The sequence below is a fragment of the Lepidothrix coronata genome, unplaced genomic scaffold (assembly GCF_001604755.1).
Source record: "Lepidothrix coronata isolate B3197 unplaced genomic scaffold, Lepidothrix_coronata-1.0 Scaffold199, whole genome shotgun sequence".
In the NCBI taxonomy this organism is placed as follows: Eukaryota; Metazoa; Chordata; class Aves; order Passeriformes; family Pipridae; genus Lepidothrix; species Lepidothrix coronata.
In genome coordinates, this window is record NW_016690379.1 from 677328 (window position 1) to 694917 (window position 17590).

Genomic DNA, 17590 nt, shown 5'->3' on the forward strand with positions numbered 1-17590 from the left:
TTTTTTTTTTTTTTTTTTTTTTTTTTTTTTTTTTTTTTTTTCTCTTTTCTCACTTCCTGAGCTTTGAGTCATTAGGTGTCGGGCTTTCAAGTTTATTTCACCAGCCTGGAATGCATCTTTAAAAATAATAGTCATTGAAAAAAACTGAAAGCTGAGATTTCAGCTGTAATCCCATGACTCAAGGAGGTGTGGAAGGAAGAAAATCATGAAATCCCATGAGTTCCAACAATGAAAGCATGAGAGCTGGCAAGGACCGTGCCACATAAATCATCAAAACTAAACACCATCAGTCAAAATGAAAGGAATTAAGCCAATCTCGCCAGGCTGTTTTAATTATTTTTTAATGAGGATTTGCTCATTCAGAAAATTCCCCCCTGACAATGCCTGCCCCGAGCCATTCACGCCGGGCAGGGTGGACACGCTTGGCTTGGCCCCACCACCCCCACCCCGGGATGGGGAGCACAGAGAGAGGATGCCAAGGAGGGCAGAGCAGGGCAAATCACCCCAAGATACACCGGGAGCCCTGGTTTTGTTGCAACCCTGGTTTTGTTGCAACCCAAAATGCTGCGGTGGGGAAGCAACGAGCAAAATCCTCTCTGGTCCCCGTTAGCACCACAGACATTTCATAGCATGATTTGCTTGGAAGAGACCTCAAAGCTCACCTTGTTCCACCCCCTGCCACGGGCAGGGACACCTTCCACTAGAGCAGGTTGCTCCAAGCTGGCCTTGGACACTTCCAGGGGTGAGGAAGCCACAAACAGGAGCCCCCGTTAGTGTTTCGGTGGCTGTCGGGCCGAGCAGGATTATTGGCAGCCTGTCTGCTCTCTGCCAGCGAGAGCCTCCACCCCCGAGACCTGCTCTCACTACCTTTCATGCTATTGATTTTTCCTTTAGCAAGGCAGGCACGGAAGGAACAGAGGGAGCACAACCTGCTGTGCTTCCCGGGGAGCGGCTGGGAGGGGAGGAGACGGAGAAACGGAGAAAGGGAGCGGGCACGTTGGTCTGGTGGTCAGGAACCAGAGCTGGGCACTTTGTGCCAAATGTCTCGCCCTTCCCTGCCAGCCCCAGTGCCCCCAGGCACTGCCCAGGGGCTTGAGGAGAGAGATTTGTCCTGTGGTTTTCAGTCTGCTCCGGCCTCAGGGACACCTGAGGGGACACGCACGGGACAAGTGTTGCCATGAAAGCCCTGCCCTGCAGAAGGCATTGGCAGGGACCCCTGGCAAAGGTCCAGCGTGAGGAGGAGATGCTGCCAGCACCAGGTGAGCTCTCAGCCTGTCTGGCATCCACCTCCCAGCAGCAGCTCCAGCCACCTTTCAATTAGCACAGCTCTGTGATTGCTGCCCACGTCCAGGGCTGGGCACAGCCAAGCCCCTCGGCTGCCCTGGGTTATGAAGGATTCATGGCATTAAATAAAACAGTGGAGCAGGTTGGAATTCTCAAAGCATCTTTGAGAGTTGAGGCACGCAGCTCTTTCTGAGAAGGCAGTGATCGAAATCCCAATTCATCCCGTGGCTGGTCTAAAGAAAGCAGCTCGAGGAGGAGCCACCCAAAGACACTCCTGGGCAGCCCTGTGTCCAAAAACACCCGGCTGGACCCCTCCAGCATTCCCTGGTCCTTCCTGAGCTCCCAGGAGCGAATGTGCAGAGCAGGAGGAGCTGCTAATTACAGATAATAACTGCCATTAATGAGCGAGGCATCCACGGCCAGGCTTCTTGGGTGTGGAGCTCCCGTGTCCCAAAGCTGGGTGAGGCCCAGGCTTGTCCAAGGAGGGGGAATGGCAGCCCCTGTGCGGCTGTACCAGCCCCTGGACACCCCTCGTGGCAGCACAAGTCATTTTAGCTTCAGGCACGTGAAGCCACAGGGCACCAGCTCCCAAATACCGCCGGGAATTGGGATGAGGTTTGTCCCTGTGCAGCCTCGATGATGATTTGAAAGAGCACCACCTTCCTCCTGGGTTACCCAGCCCCGCTGGGTGCCGGTCCCGGGAGATAACTGGGGGAAAAGTGTGCCAATTATTGATATTTTAATTACAGCCAGATGACAACGAACTGAAAAGCTGCAGTTTTTAATCAAAGCTGTGACAGCACCCAGCCCCGGGAGGGTTGGTGGACACGGGGGGCTGCAGCACTGGGACCTTCCACGGGGGAAATGATGCTCAGGGGGAGCCTGGGGAGGATTTTAAAGCTCAACCTTGGCATGGGATGCTCAGAGAAAGACCAGGGTATTAAAACCCACACCCTCAACAGGCAGACCCAGCCATGCCTGGGTTTGAGCTGTGACACCATCACTGGGTATTCACCCTTTACATCAGAGGGTTCAGCTCCTTGAGCGCTGATCCCACCCGAAATCCAGGTCACTCAACCTTTTGGGAAAACCCACCCCCCATCAGCTGCCGGGGGAGGTTTACACAGACAATTCACCGCCGGGACAAAAAGAGCCAAACCCGGGGCTGGCCGGGAATTCTTTATTCAAGCTCTGCCCTGGGCGGGGAATTAGGGATGCACCGGTTGTGCCACCGAGCACCTTCCCCCTCCCGTCTGCTTGGAAATGGGTTATTTAGTAACTGGTGAGGCCACCGGTGCTGAGTCAGCCCGCAGCTAATGAACACCCCGGCTGCCCATTTGAAATTTATTGCACCTATTAATTACAACCATTAGCTGCAGCCAGTGAAATTTTTATAATGAGGACCCTTGCGACTTTGCCTTCCTAGCAGCAAATTAACTGTGTGGGGGGAAGAATCAATGGGATCAGCAGACTTTACAGAAGCGATGTTTTAATTAGTGATTCTCTGCAAACATGCCAAGCAACATCTTCTCCGTTCATTATCTCTCCTTAAAGGGATGGTGCTTCTTTTCAGGTTGGTTTTAGCTCGGCCTCAGCTCCTCTGTTGTCGGGTTTCTAATGCACTGCTGCTCATTATAGAAGCTGCTTTGAAGTCGGGTTTAGCTTAGGACTGGTTGTAAGCAGCAGAGATGTCCGAGGTTTGTGGGGGGAAAATAAAAAGCAACCCCGGGAAATAATGAGTTTGAAAGGTTGGCTGACAAACAGCTAAATTGGAGGAGGAGGAGGAGGGTGAGGAGTGTGGGAAAGGGGTTGTGTCCACGCAGGGACAGGCTCTGGGAGGCAGGACCTGAACCTCGGATGCTTCGAAATGGAAGGGACAGAAGTCCCAGGCAAAGCTCTGCCCGTGCTTGGAGCATCCACATCATCCAGGCTCCTGAAGAAAGTCCTTGCAAGTCCCAACCGTGTCTCTGGGGACTCTTCCAAGGGTGTCTGCTCAGTGGATTTTAGAAAGCCAGGCTGGTGATCCCCAAATCATCAGTCACTCCTAAAAATCTCCTCTGTGGCTGTGGCTGGACCAGCCATCACCAAAGGCAAATGAAACAAAATTTCTGGGAACTTTGTTGCGTTTCGTTACAAATTATTTAATTCCATTCTGCTCCCCTGCAAAAATACAGGAGCAATTTCCATTGCAAATGATCTCGTTTCCCAGGGAGGAAGCCCGAGACACGCCGGCAGCAAAAAGGCAGCCTTGAAATTCAGGGTTTCAAATGCAAAACTTGTTGTGTTTTTCTTTTTTTTCCCCCCGAAGTTGCTAAAAAGTTAATTCGACGGCGCTTCCCAGAAATAGAAAAGCTGAGGCAGGGGAAGAAAATCGGCTGGAATGGAAGATCCTGGTGCCTGGGATGGTGCCCATCCAGGGCTGGGATGGCCCTGGGTTTGGTGCTCACTGATGGAGCCCGGCAGCACCTTCCTGTCCCTGCAGCCAGGCTGTGCTGAGCCCTGCCTGCACCCCTGCCTGCACCCCTGCCTGCTCCCCTGGCTCTCCCTGCCCAGCACCTTCCCTCCTGAAGCTGCTCCTGCTGCCAGCCGTGGTGCCAAGAGCTGCCCAGCGAATCCCAGGGAATCAGGACTCGCCGGGCTGAGGAACAGACTCCGTCCAGCTGGTTCAGAGAGACATTTTTTCAGGGCTCAGGGAAAGTGCCATTATTAAAGTGAGCATGCTGATTGCAGACAGCTCCCAATTCATCACTGTGACAGTGACAAACACGGCCTGGGGTTATGCAGTTGACTAAAGAGAATTCTCCAGCTTTACATTTTTAATGCTCCTCTCTCGCATTTTCTCTCTGCTGCAGCCAGAGTTTTATCGGAGAAAGGATCTTCTCCCCTGAATAGAAAGGGCAGCAACGGGGCTGTGGAGCATGCCCGGCCCTTGCAAATCAGGCAGGGCCTCTGTCAGCGCTGCCCAAGCCAGTTCATTTATTTTTTAATTATTCCTTGCTCCTTCAGGATCCTTTTTCCACCTTTTCAAGAAGAACAGGAGCGTCGGCCTCAGCTGGGCTGCCTCCATTCTCCGGGGCTCATTCATCATTGTCCCCTGCCTGAATGGGAGGCAGAGGGTCAGCCTGAAAAGCCTCCGTGGTACAAGCTCCTCTAAATATATCAATAGGTGCCTAATGGACGTTGGGGTCCCAGCCAGACCGCCCAGGCTCTCAGGGAGCCTTTGTGTCTGCGTGGGGGGGACAGCCGGGATGGGCACGGCCAGATTTGGGGTGGCACGGGGCACCCCTGGGGGGGCTGGGGTTTGCCTGGTTGATGTGGGCGGTGTTGAACAGCAGGGATGGTGCTGTGGGGATGGTGGGGGTGTCCTGCCCGGGCGAGGGGGAAGCATTTAAAAACCCCGGGTGAGGTGGTGCTGGACCAGACGCCGTGTGCCCACCCAAAACAGGCTCCCCCTCCCCATCGCCCCTTCCCCGTGCTCTGCTCCAGCTGGAGCCGTGCAAACCCGGGAGGGCTCAGGGGTGGGAGCTGAGCGACCACCCCCCCCCCAAAAAGGCCCCCCCTACCAGCCGTTCCCTCCAAAATCCCATTCTCAGGCTGGCAACAAAAAAAGCAGCAGCACAAAGGCAGACGCCGGGACCTGCCGCTATGCCGGGAAGCCATTCAGAACGGGAGGCTCATTAAAGAGCCCCTTGTCATTATTTGCGAGCTCCAGAGGTAGAGCCTGATTTAATTTGGGAGCTCCCAGACAGGTACCCAGATGGCTGGGGACGGGGGGCAGCGGCAGGAGTGAATTAAAGGGGATGTTTCTGGCTTTGTGCTGCAGCTGGGCCCCCTTGGAAAGCAGGGAAGTGGAAAGGCAGGGATGTGGCATCACCCCCTGCACCGTCACCGCTGCTGGGGGGCTCATGGGGGGCCACGGGCCCCACCTGCTTTGGCTTTTTTCCCAGTGGTTAATTCCCTCCCATTTGGCCCTGCTGGGAATTAGGGCTGCTCCAAACTCCAGTGGGGGAGTCCCCCTGCTCCCCACGGGGTTGGAGGGCCGTGGTGCTGAGGGTGTGCCTTGCTGGGCACTGCAGGGCCGGGCACAGCTCCCTCTGGGCACCAGCACTGCCTGTTCTGGGCCAAAATCAGGGCTGCAAACTGTGCAAAAGCTTATCCAGAGAAGCTGTGGCTGCCTCATTCCTGGAAGTGTCCGAGGCTGGACGGGCCTTGGAGCCACCTGGGCTAGTGGAAGGTGTCCCTGCCCATGGCAGGGGTTGGAATGGGATGAGCTTTAAGGTCCCTCCCAACCCCAAACCAGGCTGGGATTCTGTTTTTCCTGCGAAAAGCTAAAAATTAAAGCAGGGAGCAAACGAAGGTCTCGCTTCAGACGGAATTTCTGCGAGGATTTGTTATTTATTTAAAAACCCCCAGCCTTTCATTTGCATAATTACATTTTGCAGCTGTTGGGCCATCATGTGGGCTGTGCTTTGGGGCATTATTTTATCTGCTGGAAACGGACACAAAGAGAGGGAACTGGGAGAGCTCAGCTGAGGCTCTTTGTGCCAGAACCTTTGGTGCTGCCCCCGTGCCGGGGCTGTCCCAGGGCTCCTCACCTCCCAGGCCCTCCATATGCACCAGGAGCTGCAAGCTGTCCCCACGTCTGTCCTGATTGTTCCCTGGGAGAGGGACTGGGGAGGGGGGGAGTTTTAATCTCCTTGCCTTTGGCTGGCTGGGGAATTTGGGAGAGCGTGGCTGGGGGCCCTGGGGGAGCGAGGAGGGGGGAGATGTGCGCTGGTACAGGGAAATTTTCCGGGTTTGTGGTTCTGGAGGTCTGTTTTACACCCTCCATCCTGCCTTTGTACCCCCAGGAGCTGCCCTGACTCCTCTCCCTGTCCCCATCCAGGTGTCCCCGGGGTGCTCCTGAGCCTCTCCTGCTCCAGGTGATGCCCCAGTTCACCTTCGCTTGCTTCTGCGGGCTCCATGGCTTCTGCAAGATGAAGAGGAAGAAAGAAGAGTCCAGTGCACAGCAGGAGACGGCCGTGTGAGGAGCAGACAGACCCTGCCGAGCTGTGCCTCGGGACCCCGCCCGGCCCCTCGGTACGGCAGCACCGCCGGGGGGGGGCTTTGGGTGCCTCCTCCTCCTCCTCACCTCTGCAAGGACCTGCCCCCAGCGGCACCACCTCTGCCTGCCCTGGCTCGGGGGGTCTCGGGGGGCTCAGGGACCGAGCTGAGGTGTCTGGGAGGGGAAGGGGAGCCGGGGCTGAGCAGCTGCTCACCGACAGCAGCGGGGGTTGGGGCAGCACAGGGGGGGAGCTGCTTAATCTCCTCTAACACGTTTCTCCGGCACGTTCTCTCATTTTCTCTTCCCAGACGCCGGTTGTGGCCAGGGGAGAGCCAAGGCACGGGAATGACCTTGCCGGGAGGCAGAAGCAGAGGCTGGGGGTGTCACCCAGGAGCTGCAGCAATCCCACCGGGTGCTGAGCCCCCAGCACCCCAGCGCTCAGGGTCAGGGGGACCCTGCATCCCAGGGGGATAGAGATTTCCCTCCTGGGCGAGCCAACCTGCCCTTGCTCCGGCAAATCTCACTAGACAGACCTGGAAAGGGTTTCAAAAGCCGGGGCCAGACCTTGGAGTCCCGGTCCTGGGCAGGGTTGGCCCCTGGCTGGTAAGTTGTCCTGCTGCTGCAGGACTGGCTGAAGGCAGAAAAGGAGCCGGTTTGGGGCTTGTTTCCCCTTTTAAAGCCTCAAGCAATTGTCTGTGAGTCCAGGAAGCCATTCTCCGTGCCTCTGCCCTCCTGCTCCCCTGGCTGCAGCACCCTGGGGGGCTCTGGAGGCACCAGACACACGGACCCTGCTCGGACCAGTGCAGACCAGGAGCTCCCACCCCACGGGCAGGGGGGACACCTCGAGGTGTGAGCCCATCCCCTGCACCCCTGGGCCATGAGGCTCAGCAGGAGGTTGTTCTCTTTTGGTGAACAGGACCAAATTCCTGAGCTTGGGGCACCTGAGATCCGTTCCAGGGACATGTTCTCCAGGGCAGAAATCCTTAAATTCTTCCGTACTGCGCTTCCCTCCTCCCTGTGGAGACCCTCTGAGCCTGGGGCCAAAAGCAGTGCCCAGGACTGCCTGGCAGGAGCTGCTCTTCCCCAGGGTTAGTCCTGCTCCTCCCACCACCTTTCCTGTGGTGGCCGTGCCCAGGAACCCCCTTTCCCCCCCCCCTGTCCCTCTGTCCTTCCCACCCTCTGCTAAAGCCATACAGGAGCCCCCTGCATGCTGTGCCTTCCCGAGGGCTCTCAGGCAGACATTCCCACTGGGATACCCTCCAAACAGCCCCAAGATGTTGGGAAAGCTGGTGAGTGTTGGTGAGCCAGGGACTCCCAGGGTTTGGGTCTGGGTGACAGGTCCCCCATCCCTGAACACACCCAGGGTTTGGGTCTCGGTGCCCAGTTCCCTGTCCCTGAACACACCCAGCATTCCCATCCAGGCACCAGCAGCTCCCATTTGCTGGAGAGCAGCAGGGACAGCCCCTGGAAAGGGAAAATGCTTGGGGGCAGCAGGTTGGCACAGGGGAGTGTTGACTTTTAGACCCTCGAGGAGACCCCACCATGGGGGATGAGCACACTTGGAGCACAAATCCTCCTCTGTGATTAAGAGGCTTGACCTTTCCAGGGTTTTCCCAGTGCTCCCAGACCCACACTCGGCCAACAGAGCTGTCTGTGCCACTGACAGCTCCCTTGGGAGCAGATTTGTTGGCTCAGCCAACATCCAGGACCAACACGGCTGTTATTTTATTTTCTTATCCAAAGGATTTAGCACGAAAACCTGAGCTTGGCCAGAAGCCCCAATAACAACACAGGGTGCAGCTGAGGAGCTTTAAATCCTCCCTGCTGGGTGCCTGTTTCCTGGGAAAGCAGCTGGCTGGGGTGGGATGTGCTGGGAGGTGGGACACGGGCAGGGGGCCACGGGCTGTGCGTGGTCTGTGTGTCTCACACCCGGGCTGGGGCAGCTCAGGACACTTTGCTCTTTCCCCTCTTTAATCCCAAGCTCTGTGAGCTGTGGGATCCAGGGCTGCAGCCCCCCAGCAGCGTTCCCAGGTGGGTATTTCCCAGCTGGACTCCAGGTTTTGGCACGGAAGAGGGCACACAGTGACACGGGAGGTGACCTGTGAGGGAGCAGCCAGGCCAGCTGCCCTGTCACTTGTCACCACCAAGCCCAGCAGGTTCCAGCCTGGTTAATGCTGATGCTCCCACGTTTTGGCTTGCTTGGGGGACTCAAGGAGGGTCCCTGCTGATGATCTGAGCAGGCATCACCCTGTGAGAGCAGCAGGGCAGGCTCCAGGGAGAGCACCCAGAGCAGAGGTTTGGAGGAAAATCATGGAAAAGCATCCATCTGTGCTCAGATGGAACTAAATCATTGCTGAGGGGTGAGGAAGAGTGGCCCAGTTCATTTTTGTGCGAGCTGTGCTGCTGAACCTCTTGGATCACAGAGCCAGGGGGGTGCTGAGGATGTGCAGCTATGGAGGTTCTGTGTCTCTGGAGCAGCACTGGGGAGGAGGCTGGAGCTGGGGAGGGGCTTCCAGTTCTCCCAGTTGCAGTGGGAGTCCCCCAGGCTGGGCTGGGCTGAGCTGTCTCGAATATTCCTGTCTCCAGAGAGGGGTTCCCAAGCCCGGGGTTTAATGAACGTAGCACGGAAAACTGAGACAGGCAGACACTCGCCCACACCCATTATATGTGCATTTAAAAACACGAGAAAAAACGACCCAGGAGCCGTGTGAACGTTAAAGCACTCGAGCCTCAGCAGTTATTTTTGAAGAGAATTTCCCACCTCCCCGGGTGGATGTAGCTCTCTCGAAGCAACAATATGTTTTCCACCGTGTCTCCGAGCGAGATGGTTTGCTCCTGGATTGACCTCTATTGTGTTCATAAACGGCTCGTGGTGCTTTTTTGATCCCCCCCCCCTCGTCAGAATGACTTGACCTCCGGATTTACGGCTGAAGGTCTTGTCGTCCGCACGTTGTTCTCCCACCAGACTGCAGCCTGATTTTTTTTTTGCTTTTCTGGAGCGAATCTGCCAAGAGCCGAGCATCCCCCACCCTGCCCCGAGCCCCTCGGAGCCCCCCCATCCTCCCACTGACAAATCTGCAGTGGGCAAAAGCAAATGGGTTTTGTTTCTCTCTTTCCCGTGGCGGCGTTTTAATAGGGCAGCGTCTGCTCGGAGCCTGCGAGGGCTGGGGCGTGACAGCTCCTGTCACAGAACACTCTCTCCCCGTCTCCTCTCTTCCCCCACGTTTGCACAACCCCTGGCATTTTTATAAGCTCGGGGTTTGCTTATTTTCCAGGATTTCCTCTTGCTCTCCTGCCTCTGGCTCTTCCAACCCCACTTTTGCTTCTCCGCTCCAGAGTCCCCCGGAGCCGAGCGATGCTGGAGTAGATAAATCTTACTGACTTACTAACTATCACCCAGTAGTGCTTTTCCAAGGTTTTTCCATCCTCTGGAGGGAGGAAGGAAGGTGCAGGGACGCCCCTGGGCTGAGCAGTGAGCTCAGGCTCTCTGAGGCTGCACAACCCCTTGTGTCCTGGCTGTTCCTGAGCATCCTTGGGGAAAGGGTGCAGCAAGGAGTGAGGTGTCCTCTCCATCACTAATCCAGCTCAGTGTACAGCTGGAATGTCTGCAAATCCCTGTTCCCTCACACCATGGGTTCCCAGGGTCTCTGGAGAGAGCCTCCACCTCCACCCCTCCTCAGGGAAAGGAGAGCCCTGCTCCCGAAAGATGCATTTGTTCCCACCAGCAATAATCCTCCTTTAATCCTATTACACTGAGGAAGGCATCCAACTTCCCTTGGAGCAGATGATGGGATGCACAGAGGAGGAGGGGCTCCTCTCTCCCTGTGGTGCCTGCCCTGGGTCCCCACTGGGGTTTGGGGGTGGGTGTCCCACGGCTCGTCCCCTTCCCGTGCACCCCGAGCTTTTTCTGCAGTGCCAAAAGTCTGGAGTGAAGCAACGACACCCCTGGGATGGAGCAGAACATCCCCTGGAACGAGGAGCTGCCTGGAACGAGGGGTCAGGTGTGGAGCTGATGCTGGAGTGTCGGGAAAAAACAGTTTTAATGACCCAAGTGAGCAGAGCAGGGCCTCAGGCTCGCTCCAAGACAGGCAGTGTGGCCCCCCCTGGAAATATTGGCTTCCTTGGGAGGGAAGGAAGGAGGGAAAGAGCATCCAGATGTTTATTTGCTTGGAAAACAGCCAGGCTGGGGACCAAAACCTGGGGGTAGGGGGTGCAGATCCCTTGGGAAGATGGGCTGGGGATGGAGGGATCCTGGTGACAGATGGATCCTGGTGTTGGAATTGTGCTGGTGCTGGAGGGATCCTGGTGTTGGAATTGTCCCGGTAACAGAGGGGTCCTGGTGAATAAGGGGTCTTAGAGACAGAGGGATCCTGGGTTTGGAGAGATCCTGGTGCTGCAGGGCTCCTGGTGCTGAAGGATTCCTGGTGTTGGAGGGGTCCTGGTGCCAGAGGGGTCCTGCCAGAGGAGTGTTCAGGATCTGGTGTGAGGAGCGTGCAGGATCTGGTGTGAGGAGCGTGCAGGATCTGGTGTGAGGAGTGTGCAGGATCTGGTGTGAGGAGCGTGCAGGATCTGGTGTGAGCTGCAGGAATGTTTGTGCACCGAGCTGGAAGGGCACAAGCACCAGCTGTGGGAGGCAAGCCAAGGAAAAACTGCAGCTTGAACTCTCCATCTGGTAACACATTCTTAAAGGGTTTGCTGGAGACGTGAAAAAGGAGCAGAAAATAACCCTGGGGAGCCCGAGGCAGACGCTCCACAGCAGGACAGACTCCCACCCAAGCCACGACCTGGAGCTCTGGGCTCACAGCGAGCTGTGTTTGCTGCAGGCAGGGCAATCTCTGCATCCTGGGGGGTAGCCAAGAAAAAAACCACTTTTTTCTTTTATTATTATTATTATTATTATTATTTTTTCCCCAGAAGTCACCTGGTCAAAGCCATCCTTTTTCCCCTCCCACGGGCAGGATTTTCTTCCAGCTCCTCCTGGGCAGTCGGATGACACGGACTGGATGCTCCCAGCCCGTTCCAGCTCACCCCTCCCCGAGCCTTCCTCTAGCTCAAAATTATCTGTGGCTGCCCCAAAACGCCACGTTTTCCAGAATGTTATTCTGAGGACAAAGCACAGGCAGCTTTGGGCAGCTCCAGGTGGGCACAGGGAAGCTCGTGTTGTTTTGGGAGAAAATGCTGACCGTGTTCTGTTCCTATTTTTGCACATCAGCAGAGCCTCCCGAGTTCAGGGTTTGCAGCCCTGGCGAGTCCTTGGTGAGGACCTTCAGATTTAGCTTTGGGCCAAAAAAAAAAAAAAAACCCAAAAAAAACCAAGCAAAAAAACCCCCAGGGAAGTTGGTGCAACCCAAAGTGTATTTCTTGAATGTAACTTTATTTTTGCACGAGGATTCGTGGTGGTGACCACGTGATGGACTTTAATACTTGGGATTAATCACTGCTCTGCAGTTTATTACAAGGTGTGGGTCGAGTTCGACCCTTGTTTTATGCCAGTGGGAACCCAGAGAGACAATCTGACACTGAGGTGTCTACAGAAATATTAATTAAACAGAAACGAGCTTGGACTGGACCCCAACACTCAGATTTCTCCTGTTTCGCCAGATTTTTCCTATGCAAAAACACCACCAACCAACCAGCACAAGCAGGCAAAGGCAGGCTCACAGCAGGTCCTGACTCAACAAAGCCCTGCCTAAATCTAAGTGTTTGCTTCGGGATTTTGCTCCAGCCAATAAATTTTCCTGATTCCACCCGAAATATCGATCCCTGACAAAGAGGGAAAGGCACAGAACCATCCTTGCAACATCCCCCTAATGCTGCCTAACAGGGATCAGAGCATTAAACCTCTTGGTATTGTCCTTTTTTTTTTTTTTTATCCCACTGCCTGGATTTCATCAGGAAGGGACCTGTTCCTCAGGAGTTTCCCGGCCCCAGGAGCCATAGAAAAACAGTACTGTACGTTTGGGGAAATAAACGTGGCATTTGTAAATAAACACACACACGTCTCTACGCACAGAGCAGAGCACTTCCCGTGGGAATTCCTATGCGAGAGGAATATATGAGTTAAACAAATAAATAAAAAATGTTTATAAGGATATTTAGAGTGTGGATTTTCGAGCCGTTTGGAGATCAGGGTTTTTGCTCCAGGACAAGCTTCCTCCTTTTCTCAGCTGGTTCTTCAAAACACCCCAAAATACCCCTTCCAGAGGCCTGTATTCCCGGAGTTTGGAAGTGGGTTTGATGTGGGGAAGGGCACAGTGGCATTAAGGCATAAATCAGCCCCACAACGATGCCCTTCATTCCTGGGACAGCAGGAAGACTCCCAGCTGAGGGCTTTTGAAGTCAGATGGAAAAAAACCACATTTATTTGAGTAATTATTGGGCTTGTTAAGGAGCCTCGCTGGCCGGGGTTCAGCCCGAGGGGAGGGAGCACCCGAGGGGAGGGAGCATCGTTTTCCTGGAGGATTTTCCTACGACACCCATTGTCTCCCGGGACATTCCCCCTTCCCGCAGCCCTGCAGCAGGATTTGGCCCGGGGGGAATCTCTTGGGGGGAACAGGGGAGGGATGCCGGGAGCATCCGTGTCCTCGGGGAAGGGATCAGGAAAACTCTGGAGCGGAGACGATGGAGACGGATCCCTTTTGGCTCTTCCCGGGTATCCCGGAGCTGCGAATCCCCCCGAGCCCGGCGGCCGCTGCTGTGACAAGGCTGTAAATTCGAGATGAGCATCGCGGCTGTGCTTTGAGACTCGCCTATTGATCCGTCTCCTCCTGCTTGACATTCCAGGGGGTTTGTCCGGCTCCATCTGCACTCGGAGCCGGCGCTTTTCCCATCCCAACTGTCCGAGCACGCCGGGAAGCAGCTGGAATAAACTGGATTTACGAGACCCCTCCGGGGTGGGTTTTATTCTGTGCAGAAGGGTTTGGTGGGATTGTGGTGGGAGGCAAGGAGAGATGGAGTTCCCTAATCCTGTTCCCACCAATCCAGCTGTGGGCAGCTGGAGAGTCCTGCTGCAAAGCCACTCACTTACACACACACAGAGACAGTGCAAAGCAGAAGCTGCTGTGAAATCCAGTGCTGGCATCTCGGGTAAAATTTACTAAGTATAAAAATAATATATAATATAAAAATTCTACTAATTATATATGAATTATAAATAGATGTAAGAATATATATATTTATAGATGTATGTATTTTCTATCCAGGGTGACCATGGTTATAAACAAGGTGACACTCATAGGGGCAGTCGAAGTGAACTTTCATGGAATCATGGAAGGGTTTGGGTTGGAAGGGACCTTCCAGACACACCCCCTGCCATGGGCAGGGACACCTTCCACCAGCCCAGGTTGCTCCAAGCTCCGTCCAACCTGGCCTGGGACACTTCCAGGGTTCCAGGGGCAGCCACAGCTTCTCTGGGCAACCTGTGCCAGGGCCTCCCCACCCTCCACAAAGAATTTCTTCCATATATTGAACCTAAACTTCCCCTCTGTCAGTTTGAAGCCATTCCCCCTTGTCCTGCCCTTCCATGCCATGTTAGAAGTCCCTCTCCAGGTTGCTTGCAGGCCCCTTCTCTGCCAGAAGCACATCGAAATAAGCAGCAAAAGAACGGCTGAGAACGGCCCGACTCATCGCACGCCACGGGCCGCTCTCCCTGCGCGGGCCCTTTAAAAGAGGCGTGGCCGGGACCGGGACAAACCAAAGCGGGGGGGGGATCGCTCCTCCCCGCCACCGGAACGCGCAGGTGGGCGCCCCCAGGCGGCGCCGGGACACCCCTCCCGGGGGACAGTGGTACAGCCCAGGCGCGGGGCGGGGCGTGGCCAGCGGGGCGGGCGGGCGGATTGGAAACCGTTGAGGCGGCGGGGGGGGGACGAGGAGGCGGCGGCGGCTCCGACGGGCCCGGCCGGGGAGTCCCGGGAGATGGAGATTCCCGGGAGCGGGAGGTTCCCGCTGAGGGGGGAGCCCCGCGCGGGTCAGTCCCGGTGGCGGGTTGCGGGAATGGGCGGCGCGCAGGCTCTTGCAGGAAGGGCGGAGGTGGCGCTGCCGGGACCTCGTGGCGCAACGGTAGCGCGTCTGACTCCAGATCAGAAGGCTGCGTGTTCGAATCACGTCGGGGTCACGGCGGCCCTGGGGGGGCTCCCTTTTTCACCCCGCGCGGCAGATTTTGGGGTGGCACAGGGGGGTCGGGGTGACGGGGACACGGCGGGGGCGCGTTGGGAGCCCCCGCTCCCTCCTGCGCTCTGATTTTTGCCCCCAGGGCGCCGCATCGTCCAGGGGATGGGGGTTGGATTGAAAGAGTGGGTTTGGGTTGGATATTTGGGGAGAAATTGTTCCCTGTCAGGGCGCTGGGATGGAATTCCCAGAGAAGCTGTGGCTGTCCCATCCCTGGAATGGTTGGGGTTGGAAGGGACCTCAAAGCTCATCCAGTCCCACCCCTTCCATGGGCAGGGACACCTTCCACCAGCTCAGGTTGCTCCAAGCCCCGTCCAACCTGGCCTTGGACACTTCCAGGGATCCAGGGGCAGCCACAGCTTCTCTGGGCACCCTGTGCCAGGGCCTCCCCACCCTCCCAGGGAGGAATTTCATCCCAATAACCCATCTAACCCTGCCCTCTGGCAGTGTGAGACCATTCCCCCTTGTCCTGGCACTCCAGACCCCTATAAACAGTCTCACTCCAGCCCCCTATAAACAATCTCTCTCCATCTTTTCTGTTGGCTCCTTCAGGCACTGGAAGGGCACAATTAAGACACCCTGAAGCTTCTCTTCTCCAGGCTGAACAATCCCAACTCTCCCAGCCTTTCTGTCCATCTGATCATCCCGGTGCCTCCTCTGGACTGGCTCCAGCAGCTCCGTGTCCTCCCCGTGCTGGGACCCCCCAGCTGGAGGCATCACCATCACCCCATTCCCAGCCTTTCCAACCCCAGAGGAGGTTCCCAGCCTTCCCAACCCCAGAAGCACCTCCTCGCTTTTCCTCAGCCCCGCGCACTCTTATTTTAACCTCTTTTACACTTGGAAGGAACAATAAAGGCCAAGTCTGAGCTGCAGGAGGGATAAAGCTTCTAAGTGGTCATTAAGTGGAGCTGCTTTGACCTGTTGGGCAGGTGATGGGTTGTGCACACCTGAGCTCCTCCAGCCTTGATCTCTTCCCATCAACTGGCTTTTGCCTTGACTGGCTTTGCCTTTGAACTTCATTTGATTTATAACAGCAGGAAGGAACGATGCTTTGAGCTTCTGTTGCCACAAAGGTTCTGGTGAAAAATAGCACCGGGCTGAAAAAAGAAACCAGAAATCGAGTCTTTATTGCCCTGCGCTGCTTTCAGTGATAACGATTTTAATTAAGGAAAAAGGGGTGGGTTAAAAAAAAAATAACCTCCTGTCTGGGAGTATCCACAGCGATGTGAAATGTGTAATAATAAAGCTGTTTGTGAGGTGACAGCAGGAAATGTTTAAACCTCACTCTAGAAGCTCGAATAAATAAATAAATATATGTATTTGTATATATTTATGTTTTATGGTGTTTCTAGGTAGTGACTATGTCATTAAGCTTGGTAAGATATTCACACCAGGCACATGGTGGGATTTTGGGGTTGTCCTGTGCAGGGCCAGGAGTTGGATTTGATGGTCCTTAGAGGTCCCTTCTCACTCAGAATATTCCATGATTTTATTTTGTGGAAAGGTGACACAGTGGGACAGAAGTCAAATGTGCTGTGTATTGTGACTTTTTATTTTAATTTAGTCTCCCCAGAGCAAAATTAAATGTAATGTGGATTAATATGAAGGTTGGGCTTGATGATCTTGGAGTTTCTTTTCTGACCTTAATGATTCTGTGAATGGAAAAAAAGTAATATTAAAGGTAAATATTAAAACCCAGAAAGTAATATTAAAGGTGGATTATGGTGGGATCTCCTGGATCCACGTGGGCTGTTCCCACTGTGATCTGTGGGGGGCAGTGCCCATCTTCCTTCCTCCCAGATTCTGTGGGCTGATAAATAGAGGTCCCTGGAGCAGAACTTCACCTCTGGGATGTGGGATCACCTTCCAGCCTCTCCTGGGCTGCTCCTGAGGCTTCCTTGGGACGCTGAGAAGTCCAGTGGGAAAATGGCCACTCCCTAATGAAGGGAGTGCTGATGGCAAAGGGGCTCTGTTTATATAAAACCCTCATTTTCTAAAGCAATTTAGAGTGTTTGCTGATGCTGCTGGTCTGAACCCGTGCCTGGTGTCCTGTGAAGAAATAAAACCAAGGAATATCTGGATATCACCATTTTATCCTGTCCCACTTCGCTTTACTTTCCAACATAGAGTAAGGAGAGAGGGAAAAAAAAAAATCCCCCCAAAAAAAAGACATGAAAGAGCAGATCTGACCCTCTGCCCTGCTCAGGGGAAGCAAATGAGCTGCGAATTTGGGCAGCTTTGCTCCTCAGAACACCCGGGGTGTGTGTGAGCTGGGGAGGGTTTTATTTCCCCCCCTGCCCCCTCATGGAGGTGGCAAATGTTCTAATCAAAAGCAGGTCACCAGAGAGCGAGGCACGAAGGAAGGAGCAGCTGTTGCATCCAGTCAGGCACAATATTCCTGTGCCAGCAATGATTCATTTGGGCTGTGTAATATATATGGAAATGTGCTGCAGGAGCGTGGCTGGGAGTAACCCATTGTGTTCCCCCGGCCCTGGCAGAGCTGAGCTGGCCTTTGGGTTCCTGGCCTGCCTTTTCCTGGCTTGGATGTGTCAGAGAAACACCAGCAACCCACCCTTGGGTTACTGGGCTGCACTTAATCGCTCTCTATGTTTGCTTCTTTTAGGCTGACGTGGCTGAAAACACCACTGAGAACATCCACTAAATGAAGGCTCTGGCAGGGAGCTGGATGGAGGGGGAATAAAATCCTGCAGCAGGAGCACTCTGGATGGACAGATAAAAGGGGAGGAATAAAGGGAATGGAGTAGGTGGACCGTTGCAGAGGTCTTGGGGTATTCTGAAAAACATCTGAGCTGAAAGGGATTTCGACTCTTTTTTACTCCAGTAGAACAGTCCGTGTTTTAATCTCCCAAAGCCTTTTTTTGGGGGGAGTTCCTCAGCACCGATTTGCCCCCACCTTTTCCTTTATTGTCACGTCCTTTGAAGTTCTCTTCAAAGATGATGAAGCCCCAACTTCCCCATTTACTCTGCGGCCTGTAATGAATATCCAGCTTTGCTGAAGCAATTAGCTTGGTGGGGTGATTTCTCTGGTGCTGTTTAAAAAATAATAAAATAAAAAAAAAAAAAAAAAAAAAAAAA

General features: G+C 54.7%; 1 long non-coding RNA gene and 1 other non-coding gene across 2 annotated transcripts; both read left to right on the top strand.

The window, feature by feature from the left end:
- Positions 1–6065: 6065 nt before the first annotated feature.
- LOC108505851 lies at positions 6066–11660 on the top strand. Its single transcript, XR_001877603.1, has 2 exons — positions 6066–6363; positions 6637–11660. It is a non-coding gene; the product is annotated as an uncharacterized LOC108505851 (long non-coding RNA).
- Positions 11661–14369: 2709 nt separating this feature from the next.
- TRNAW-CCA lies at positions 14370–14441 on the top strand. Its single transcript has one exon. It is a non-coding gene; the product is annotated as a tRNA-Trp (tRNA).
- Positions 14442–17590: the final 3149 nt, after the last annotated feature.